Source organism: Hyaena hyaena, unplaced genomic scaffold (genome assembly GCF_003009895.1).
Source record: "Hyaena hyaena isolate Hyena2069 unplaced genomic scaffold, ASM300989v1 scaffold_490, whole genome shotgun sequence".
In the NCBI taxonomy this organism is placed as follows: Eukaryota; Metazoa; Chordata; class Mammalia; order Carnivora; family Hyaenidae; genus Hyaena; species Hyaena hyaena.
This window is the reverse complement of record NW_024081123.1, coordinates 132342-142252: the sequence shown is the minus strand read 5'-3', so window position 1 is coordinate 142252 and position 9911 is coordinate 132342.

The following is a 9911-nucleotide window of genomic DNA, read 5'->3' as shown; positions in this document are numbered from 1 at the left end:
GAATCCATTTTAATGTATCTGAAATCTCAACAAATGCAGTTTTACTAGTTTTAAAAATGGGCTTATTCCACTGTTGGCTGTAACATTGTGAGTAGCAGTCAAATGAAAAAGATTAGACCTTAAAAATGCAGGTCGAGATCTTTCTTTGAAATTATTTCTTGTGGAATTCTGCCTCCTATCTCCAAGATTACAATTTAAAGCAATGAAAGAGTGTATCTAATTTATAAAAGTTCAATTCACATATACTTGCTTAGGAGCATGTAACTTCTCTGAAAGTGAAGTATGCCTTTACACCTTGGCCAGAGTCATGTACTTGCTAAAGCTGAAAGGGACTGTCTGTTCTTTAGGATAGAAAAGAAACTTATAGGCAATAATTTTTTTCCACTTAGACAATGCATACTCACCCCCCCCCTTTTTTTCTCTTTTTGCCTGAGGGGCCTTGACATCATCAAGGTATGTATTTGATCAAAACCTCTACTATGAGAGCCTTTGTTCTAAGCTAGAGTACTTTTTTTTTTTTAACTTTTAAAGAAAATGTCCAAAGAGGCTGTATCTCAAAGTCAAAAATAAAGTTGCTAAACTATTTCAGGTTATATGTCAGCTTGGGCTATGAACTAAAAATAAAATAATGATGGGTATCATGACTTTTCTGAAAGAATAAAGATGAAAACTGAAAGCAGAATGAAAACTTGGTGAGCATTAATGTCATAAAAGGGACATAAAAAATTGACTAGTCTGAAACACAGAAGGCATGTGCTTTGCAATCTTAACAAAAGCAGTTGAGTTGCAAAAAGGGTATGTTGAATTGAATGGGGTTATACACTGGAACCCAACTTGCATAGACAGGACTGGCTACATAAATCACAGGGCCCACTACAGAATGAAAATGTGGGGCCTCATGTCAAGACATTATTAAAATTCTAAGATGGTGACATGGGAACGTAAAACTAAGTGCAAAGGTGTTTTACATATGGATCACAGACTACAGGTTGGTGAAGCCAATTCTGGTCACAAAAGAGCCATGCATAAACAGTTTTGGTTGAATTGGAGAGTTTTGGTTGTAGAATAAGGTAAGTTATTGGAATGGGGCATGTGGGTGGTTCAGTCAGCTAAGTGTCCAACTCTTGATTTTGGCTGAGGTCGTGATCTCATTGTTCCTGAGATAGAGCTCCATGTCAGCTTCATGCGCTGACAGAGCAGAGCTTGCTTAGGAGTCTCTCTGTCTTCCTTCTGTTTCTCCACTGCCTGTGCACTCGCTCTATTAAAATAAATAAATAAACATTTTTTTAAAAAAGATATGTACATTATTGGAGAACAAATATCCAATTTTGTTGACTTTTCAATCTTGAGAGTTTTTGTAGAATAAGCTATTAACAATTTATATCTTAGGTTGTAGATAACTACTAAGAGTTTGGTAGGGAAAGAGCAGTGACAAAAAAGTATTGTTTAGGAGGATGAAATGGACTTTAATGGGACTGTGGGGTGAGTTGTAATAGATATAAGACCGAAGACAGAATAAATAAAGATGAGACTATTTCAATAGTCTAGGAATAAGGTGAAAAATATTCGAACCTATACCCTGACAGAGAAGACAAAAGTTATACATATGATTTGGAGAAATTGAGACCATCATTGGTTGAAAATGAGAGGGGTGCATGGGCATTTCCACATGTTTCCACATGCTCAACATTGAGTTACCACATGCCTCAGCAACTCCTCTCCCATGGGCAGGCCCAAGAGGAATCACACGTATGTTTACATAAACTCCTGCCTAAGAATGTTCATAGTAGTCTGACTATTCATAATAGTCAGAAAGTGGAAACAACCCAAATGTCCATCAATTGTTGAATGACAGAGTGAAGCGAGGGATATTACATACAATGAGATATCATCAGTATGAAAACATGTATGAAATGAGGTGCTGGTACCTGCTTGGCATGCAGCTGAGTTTGTTTTATTTATTTATTTATTTAATTAATTAATTTATTATTTTTTTTCTTAGTTTATTGTCAAGTTGATTTCCATATAACATCCAGTGCTCATCCCAACAAGTGCCCTCCTCCATGCCCATCACCCCCCTTCCCCTCTCCCTCATTCCCATCAGCTCTCAGTTTGTTCTCAGCATTCAAGAGTCTCTCATGGTTTGCCTCCCTTCCCTCCCCCAACTATTTTTCCCCTTATCCTCTCCCGTGGTCCTCCATTAAGTTCCTCCTAATCCTCATATAAGTGCAAACATATGGTATCTGTCCTTCTCTGCCTGACTTATTTCGCTCAGCATAACACCCTCAAGGTCCTTCCATGTTGCTACACATGGCCAGATTTCATTCTTTCTCATTGCCATGTAGTATTCCATCGTATAGATAAACCACATCTTCTTGATCCATTCGTCCGTTGAAGGACACTTAGGCTCTTTCCGTGTTTTGGCTGTTGAGAGTGCTGCTATGAACATTGGGGTACATGTCCTCCTATGCATCAACATTTCTGTATCCCTTGGGTAAATTCTTAGCAGTGCTATTGCTGGGTCATAGGGGAGTTCTATGGTTAATTTTTTGAGGAACCTCCACACTGTTTTCCAGAGGGGCTGTACCAGCTTACATTCTCAGTAGGGAATGTAGGAGGGTTTAGGAGGGTGCCCATTTCTCCACATCCTCGCCATCATCTAGAGTCTCCTGATTTGTTCATTTTAGCCACTCTGACTTGTGTGAGGTGGTATCTCAGTGTGATTTTGATTTGTATTTCCCTGATGAGGAGGGATGCTGAGCATCGGTTCATGTGTCTGTTGGCCCTCTGGATGTCCTCTTTGGAGAAGTGTCTGTTCATATCTTCTGCCCATTTCTTCACTGGATTATTTGTTTTTCGAGTATGGAGTTTGGTGAGTTCCTTATAGATTTTGGATACTAGCCCTTAATCTGATATGTCATTTGCAATTATCTTTTCCCATTCCATCTGTTGCCTTTTAGTTTTGCTGATTGTTTCCTTCACTTTATTTTGATGAGGTCCCAATAGTTTATTTTTGCTCTTGTTTCGCTTGCTTTGGGGGACGTGTCAAGTAAGAAATTGCTGCGGTTGAGGTCAAGGAGGTTGTTTCCTGCTTTCTTCTCTAGGGTTTTGATGGTTTCCTGTCTCACATTCAGGTCCTTTATCTATTTTGAGTTTATCATGTGTATGGTGTGAGAAAATGATCTAGTTTCATTCTTCTGCATGTTGCTGTCTAGTTGTCCCAGCACCATCTGTTAAAAAGGCTGTCTTTTTTCCATTGGATACCCTTTGCCACTTTGTCAAAGATTAGTTGGCCATACATTTGTGGCCCCAATTCTGAGTTCTCTATTCTATTCCATTGGTATATGTGTCTGTTTTTGTGCCAATACCATACTGTCTTGATGATGACAACTTTGTAGTAGAGGCTAAAGTCTGGGATGGTGATGCCTCCTGTTTTGGTTTTCGTCTTCAATAGTACTTTGGCTATTCAGGGTCTTTTGTGGTTCCATACAAACTTAGCATAGTTTTTTCTAGCTTTGAGAAGAATGCTGGTGCAATTTGATTGAGATTGCAATGATTGTGTAGATTGCTTTGGGTAGTAATGACATTTTAACAATATTTATTCTTCCGATCCACGAGTATGGAATGCTTTTCCATTTCTTTGTGTCTTCATCAATTTCCTTCATAAGTTTTCTATAGTTTTCATCATACAGATCTTTTGTATCCTTGGTTAGGTTTATTCCTAGGTATTTTAGGGTTTTTTGTGCAATTGTGAATGGGATCAGTTTCTTGATTTCTCTTTGTTGCTTCATTGTTGGTGTATAAAAATGCAACCGATTTCTGTACGTTGATTTTGTACCCTGCAACTTGGCTGAATGCATGGATCAATTCTAATAGGCTTCTGGTGGAGTCCGTTGGGTTTTCTATGTAGAGTATCATGTCGTCTGTGAAAAGTGAAAGTTTGACTTCTTCTTTGTCAGTTCTGATGCCTTTTATTTCCTTTTGTTGTCTGATGGCTGATGCTAGGACTTCCAGCACTATGTTAAACAACAGTGGTGAGAGTGGACATCCCTGTTGTGTTTCTGATCTCAGGGGGAAAGCTCTCAGTTTTTCCCCTTTGAGGATGATGTTAGCTGAGGGCTTCTCATAGATGGCTTTGATGATGTTTAAGTAAGTTCCTTCTATCTCAACTTTCCTGAGGGTCTTTATTAAGAAGGATGCTGTATTTTGTCAAATGATTTTTCTGCTTCTATTGACAGGATCATATGGTTTTTATCTTTTCTTTTGTTGATGTGATGGATCAGATTGATTTGTGAATATTGAACCAACCCTGTAACCCGGGAAGGAATCCCACTTGATCATGGTGGATAATTCTTTTTATGTGCTGTTGAATTCGATTTTAAAGTATCTTGAGGATTTTTGCATCTGTATTCATCAAGGATATTGGTCTTTAGTTCTCTTTGTTTGCTGGGTCTCTGTCTGGCTTGGGAATCAAAGTGATGCTGGCTTTGTAGAATGAGTCCAGAAATTTTCCTTTGATTTCTATTTTTTGGAATAGCTTGAGAAGGATAGGTAATCCATTCTGATTTAAATATCTGGTAGAATTCCCCAGGGAAGCCATCTGACCCAGCACTCTTATTTGTTGGGAAATTTTTGATAACTGATTGAATTTCTTCACTAGTTATGGGTCTGTTCAGGTTTTCTATCTCTTCCCATGTGAATTTTGGTAATGAGTGTGTGTTTAGGAATTTGTCCATTTATTCTAAGTTATGCAGTTTGTCAGCATATAATTTTTCAGAGTATTCCCTGATAATTGCTTGTATTTATGAGGGACTGGTGGTAACAAGTCCATTTTCATTCATGATTTTGTCTATTTGGGTGCTCGCTCTCTCTCTCTCTCTCTCTCTCTCTCTGAGAAGCCTGGCTAGAGGTTTCTCAATTTTGTTTATTTTTTCAAAAAAACAACTCTTGGTTTCATTGATCTGTTCAACTGCTATTTTAGTTTCTATATTACTTATTTTTGACCTGATTTTTATTATTTTTCTTCTCCTACTGGGTTTGGGATGCTCTTGTTTCTCTCCTTCTAATTCATTTAGGTGCACTGTTAGATTTTGTACTTGTGCTTTTTCTAATTTCTTGAAGTAGGCCTGGAGAGCAATGTACTTTCCTCTTAGGACTGCCTTTGCCGCATCCCATAAAGTTTGAATTGTATTTTCATCTTCATTTGTTTCCATATATTTTTAAATTTCTTCTCTAATTGCCTAATTGGCTCAATCGTTCTTTAGTAGGGTGTTCTTTAACCTCCATGTTTTGGAGGTTTTCCGGACTTTTTCCTGTGGTTGATTTCAAATTTCATAGCATTGTGATCTGAAAGTTTGCATGGTATGATCTCAATGTTTTTATATTTATTGATGGCTACTTTATGTCCCAGTATGTGATTTATCTTGGAGAATGTGCCATGTGCAATTGAGAAGAAAGTGAATTCCATGGCCTCAGGATGTAGAGTTCTAAATATATCTGTCAAATCCATCTGGTCCAATATGTCATTCAAGTCCATTGCTTCTTTAGTGATTTACTGTCTAGTTGATCTATCCATTGCTGTAAGTGGAGTTTTAAAGTCCCCTGCTATTAACACATTCTTGTCCATAAGATTGTTTGTTTGTGATTAACAGTTTTATGTATTTGGGTGCTCCCGTATTCGGTGTGTAGACATTTATAATTGTTAGCTTTTCCTGATGGATAGACCCTGTAATTACTATATAATGCCCTTCTTTATCCCTTGTTACTGCCTTTACTTTAAAGACCAGTTTGTCTGATACAAGTATAGCTACTTCAACTTTCTTTTGACTTCCAGTAGCATGATAGATATTTCTCCATCCCCTTACTTTCAATCTGAAGGTGTCCTCAGGTCTAAAATGAGTTTCTTGTAGACAGAAAATAGATGGATTTTGGGTTTTTTGTTTGTTTGTTTGTTTGTTTTATATATTCTACTACCCTATGTCTTTTGATTGGAGCATTTAGTCCATTTCCATTCAGTGTTATTATTGAAAAATATGAGTTTAGAGTCATTGTGTTCTTTGTAGGATTCATGCTTTGGTGGTGTCTCTGGTACCTTATATTCCTTGCAATATTTTCCTCATAAAGTCCCCCTCAGGATTTCTTGTAGGGCTGGTTTAGTAGCGATGAATTCTTTCAATTTTTGTTTATTGGGAAGACTTTTATCTCTCCTTCTATTCTGAATGACAGGTTTGCCATGCAGCTGAGTTTTAAAAACATTCTAAGTGACAGAAACCAGACACAAGGGCTATGATTCCATTGGTAAGAAATGTCCAGAAGAGGCGAACTCAGAGAGACAGAAAGTAAATTAGTGATGGCCAGTGGCCCAGAGGAGCAGCGAGTGAGGAGTGACCCCTGATGGGCATGGGGTTTCTATCTGTGGTGATCTCACTGTGAAATGAAAGAGTGGCAAGGGTTGCACAACTCTGGATATATTAAATTGAATGTACTAAACTGAATTGTTGCCTTTGAAGAATGACTTTTGTAGTATGTGAATTATATCTCAATTATATAATTCTGAATTATAAGAAAAGTTATACGTAAGTCAGAAATGACCAAATTGTACACTTTAAAAATGTATAATGTATCATATATCCATTATACCTCAATAAAACTGTTAAAAACACAACTTAAAAAGAGGATGCCCATATAGAAAATGAAAAATAAAAAAATTAATATTTGAAATACAAATTATTTTCAACTATTTACAAATATAAACATCTTTTTATGGACATTGAGAGAATTTGGAATGATATAAAGCTGAGATTAAGATTTAGGAGATATTTTTTTCCCCACTATAAACTTGCTTTGTTTGGTAATGTGAAAACCTGAAATAAATAGTAATCAAAGTGTTCAGTCACTGAGTGGGTTCTAGTCTAAGTAATAAGGAATGAACTTGACACAGGTTGCTATGTGAACAGAGGGATAAGTCGCTACTAGCAGACATAAGAGAGGTTCTTTTAGAATTTTAGATAACTATTATTATTTTTTAAATATTTAATTTTTTTTGTCAGAGAGGCTGCACACACACGAGTGGGGCAGGGGCAGATACAGAGAGGGAGATGGAGGATCCCAAGCAGACTCTGTGCTGAGAGCAGACAGCCTAAGGCAGGGCTCAAACTCAAGAACCTTGAGATCATGACCTAAGCCGAAGATGGACACTTAACTGACTGAGCCACCCAGTTGCCCCTACAATTTTATATTATTAGGGCAAGAATCTTATCCCCATTGTTCATTGCTGAATCTCTAGTATCTACCACAAGGTTTGTCCAACAATGGTCCATAGGTCAAATCCAGTCTGCCACTACTTTTTCTATGGCCTATGACAAAAAAAGTCAATAGAAAAATAATTTTTCATGATATGTTAAAATTGTATGAAATATAAATTAAAATTTCAGCTTTTGTAAGTAGTTTTATCATAACACAGCCATGCTCACGTTGTAGTTTTTGTGCTACAATGGTAGACTTGAGGAGTCATGACAGAGACATATAGCTTGCAAAATCAGAAATATTTCTTATCTGCTTATCTGTATAGGAAATGTTTTTTGGTCCCTGATCTAGAAGAAAGCCAGCATGTAGTAGCTATTGAAAGATTATTTGTTGAATGAGGACTGAAGGGAAAGACAGCTAGGCTGTGGAAGGTAACACATTCTCGGTGATACAGTTAGTTTGAAATTACAGGGGATCACGAATTGGCAAATGTCTATTAGGCATTGGGAGAAAGAACAATGGAGTGCGAAGGAAGGGATAGAGACATAGAGTTGGGGCTTAGTCTCTTAAACTGAGAGTTATGATATCAGAAAGAGAAATTACTTCAAGAAAAAAGAGTAGAGGAGTGGAGAACTAGAAGGTTCTTACTTTATGGACTGACAAGAGAAATAAAAGTAAGATAAGTGGTAGAAAAAGATCTGTTAGGTAAGGGAAAAAGACTTGGCAAACATACTCACACAGAAGCCCGGAGAAGGAAGGACATGTTTCAGAAAGGTAGTTTTGCTTAGTATCACTGCTGCAATTAGAAAGTTACTGGTGACCTGGAGAATACAATTTTACAGAGGAGAAGGAGCCATAATGCTTACAGGAAAATGCCAGCCAAACAGTTTTACTAAACATTATACTGGCAAAAGCACTGAGGGCTTAAATAACTTTTTTCCAAATAGGTATTATGTAGAAGGCTCTGAGAAAGAACTCATGCTGTATTCAATCTGTAGAGATATTTTGATCACCCAAGCACAAAGACACACAGGGTGGTAATGCATCATTAAAAAAATTGTTAAATTAATTCCTTCATAACTCAGGCCAAGAAATCCAACCCAATACACTTGACCACATGCTTCTTTTGAGGTCAGGATACCATAGTAAATGTATACCTCTTATGCCTTCTTCAAAGGAGAAAGATAAATACTTTAATTTGAACAACAGACATTTTCCCCATTTAACCTTCGCTATTATTTAATCATTTACAATAAATGGTTCAATAAAAATAAAATATGAATTTTTTTTGTCATCATGCTGTGGTTTTCTTCTGATGTTCAGTGAGCACTGTGTTGCCTACAAGTCATTTAGCTTTCCCCTAAGGTCTGTTGGCATTAGGTAGAGATCTTGATTGATAACTGTTTATATGCGACACTAAACCTTCTTGTGTTTTGCTTATTTCTAGTAAATGAAAGCAAGTCCCTCTAGACCTTGAGGCAAAATTTAAATCAGTATTTTACCTCATGCTGCACTATCTTGCCTCTCACGGATCTCATCCTGACACAGCAAATGCTCCTTTTCTATCACAGCCAAAGCGATCAGGCAAGTTTAATTGCTTCAAAGTAATGCAATTGAATTTATACTTTTATTGGCTAATTTCCAGTTCTAGCAAAGCCTGGAAGTCAAAGCACTTGCTCTACTCAAGTCACTTTCACCCAAGTGCTTACATGTGTTCTCTTAGTTTTGTTCTTTAAAGTACACAAATACCAGCATGTTCTGTTACAGTGCCACCAAATAAAAGATGTGAAAATGAACATTTTTTTAAAGGCTCTTTCACTGACTTTGGTTATATTCTATCTTACCTTTTTCATTTCAGACCCTTAAGAGGCAGTAGAATACAACTTAAAAGACTGGATTATAAATACATTGTATCTTTTTCATAAAACTGCTTAATTCAACAGCAATTTGTCTGAAAGATGAATACTTTAGAAATGTTTCACTAGAAATCAATAAGTGCATCAAATATAATAAATGGAGGAAAGAAAGTAGTAGTTTCCAAAACCAATGCCTATAAAACAGAAGATAAATAATTTACATTGGCTTACTACTAATGTATGACAATCTGTTTTTAATATTAATAGTTTGAATTTCAATTTCATTTTATCCATTGTTCTCCCTTTTGAGCTACATTTGACGTGCCATTACTATTTGATTTCTATGTACTTAACTTGACTGTGAGTGCACTTGGTTTGCTGGGTCCAAACTAAGATTTGACAGGGTCCAGCTCCTAAAAGCTGAAGTGGCAGGAATCTGTAGAACAGTATGCCAGAAAGGAATTCAGTTCCTTTTGCCATTTTCCTGGATCTGAGCATTTCTTTCTAACTATATAGTTGGTGGAGGTTTTCTTCTCTGAATAGCAACTGGGGAAAATGGAAATGTAAGGTACTTTGAGTTAGAGCTGTGGCTAAAGCTTGGTCTTGAGAATTTTGAAATCATGGAGGGTAGATGTAGGGCATACGGGATACCAAAAATAAGGGCACCTGGGTGGCTTGGTCAGTTGGGCATCCCAACCCTTTTTTTTTTTTTAATGTTTTATTTATTTCTAGGAGAGAGAGAAAGAGACAGCGTGAGCAGGGGAGGGTCAGAGAGAGAGGGAGTCACAGACTGAAACAGGCTCCAGGCTC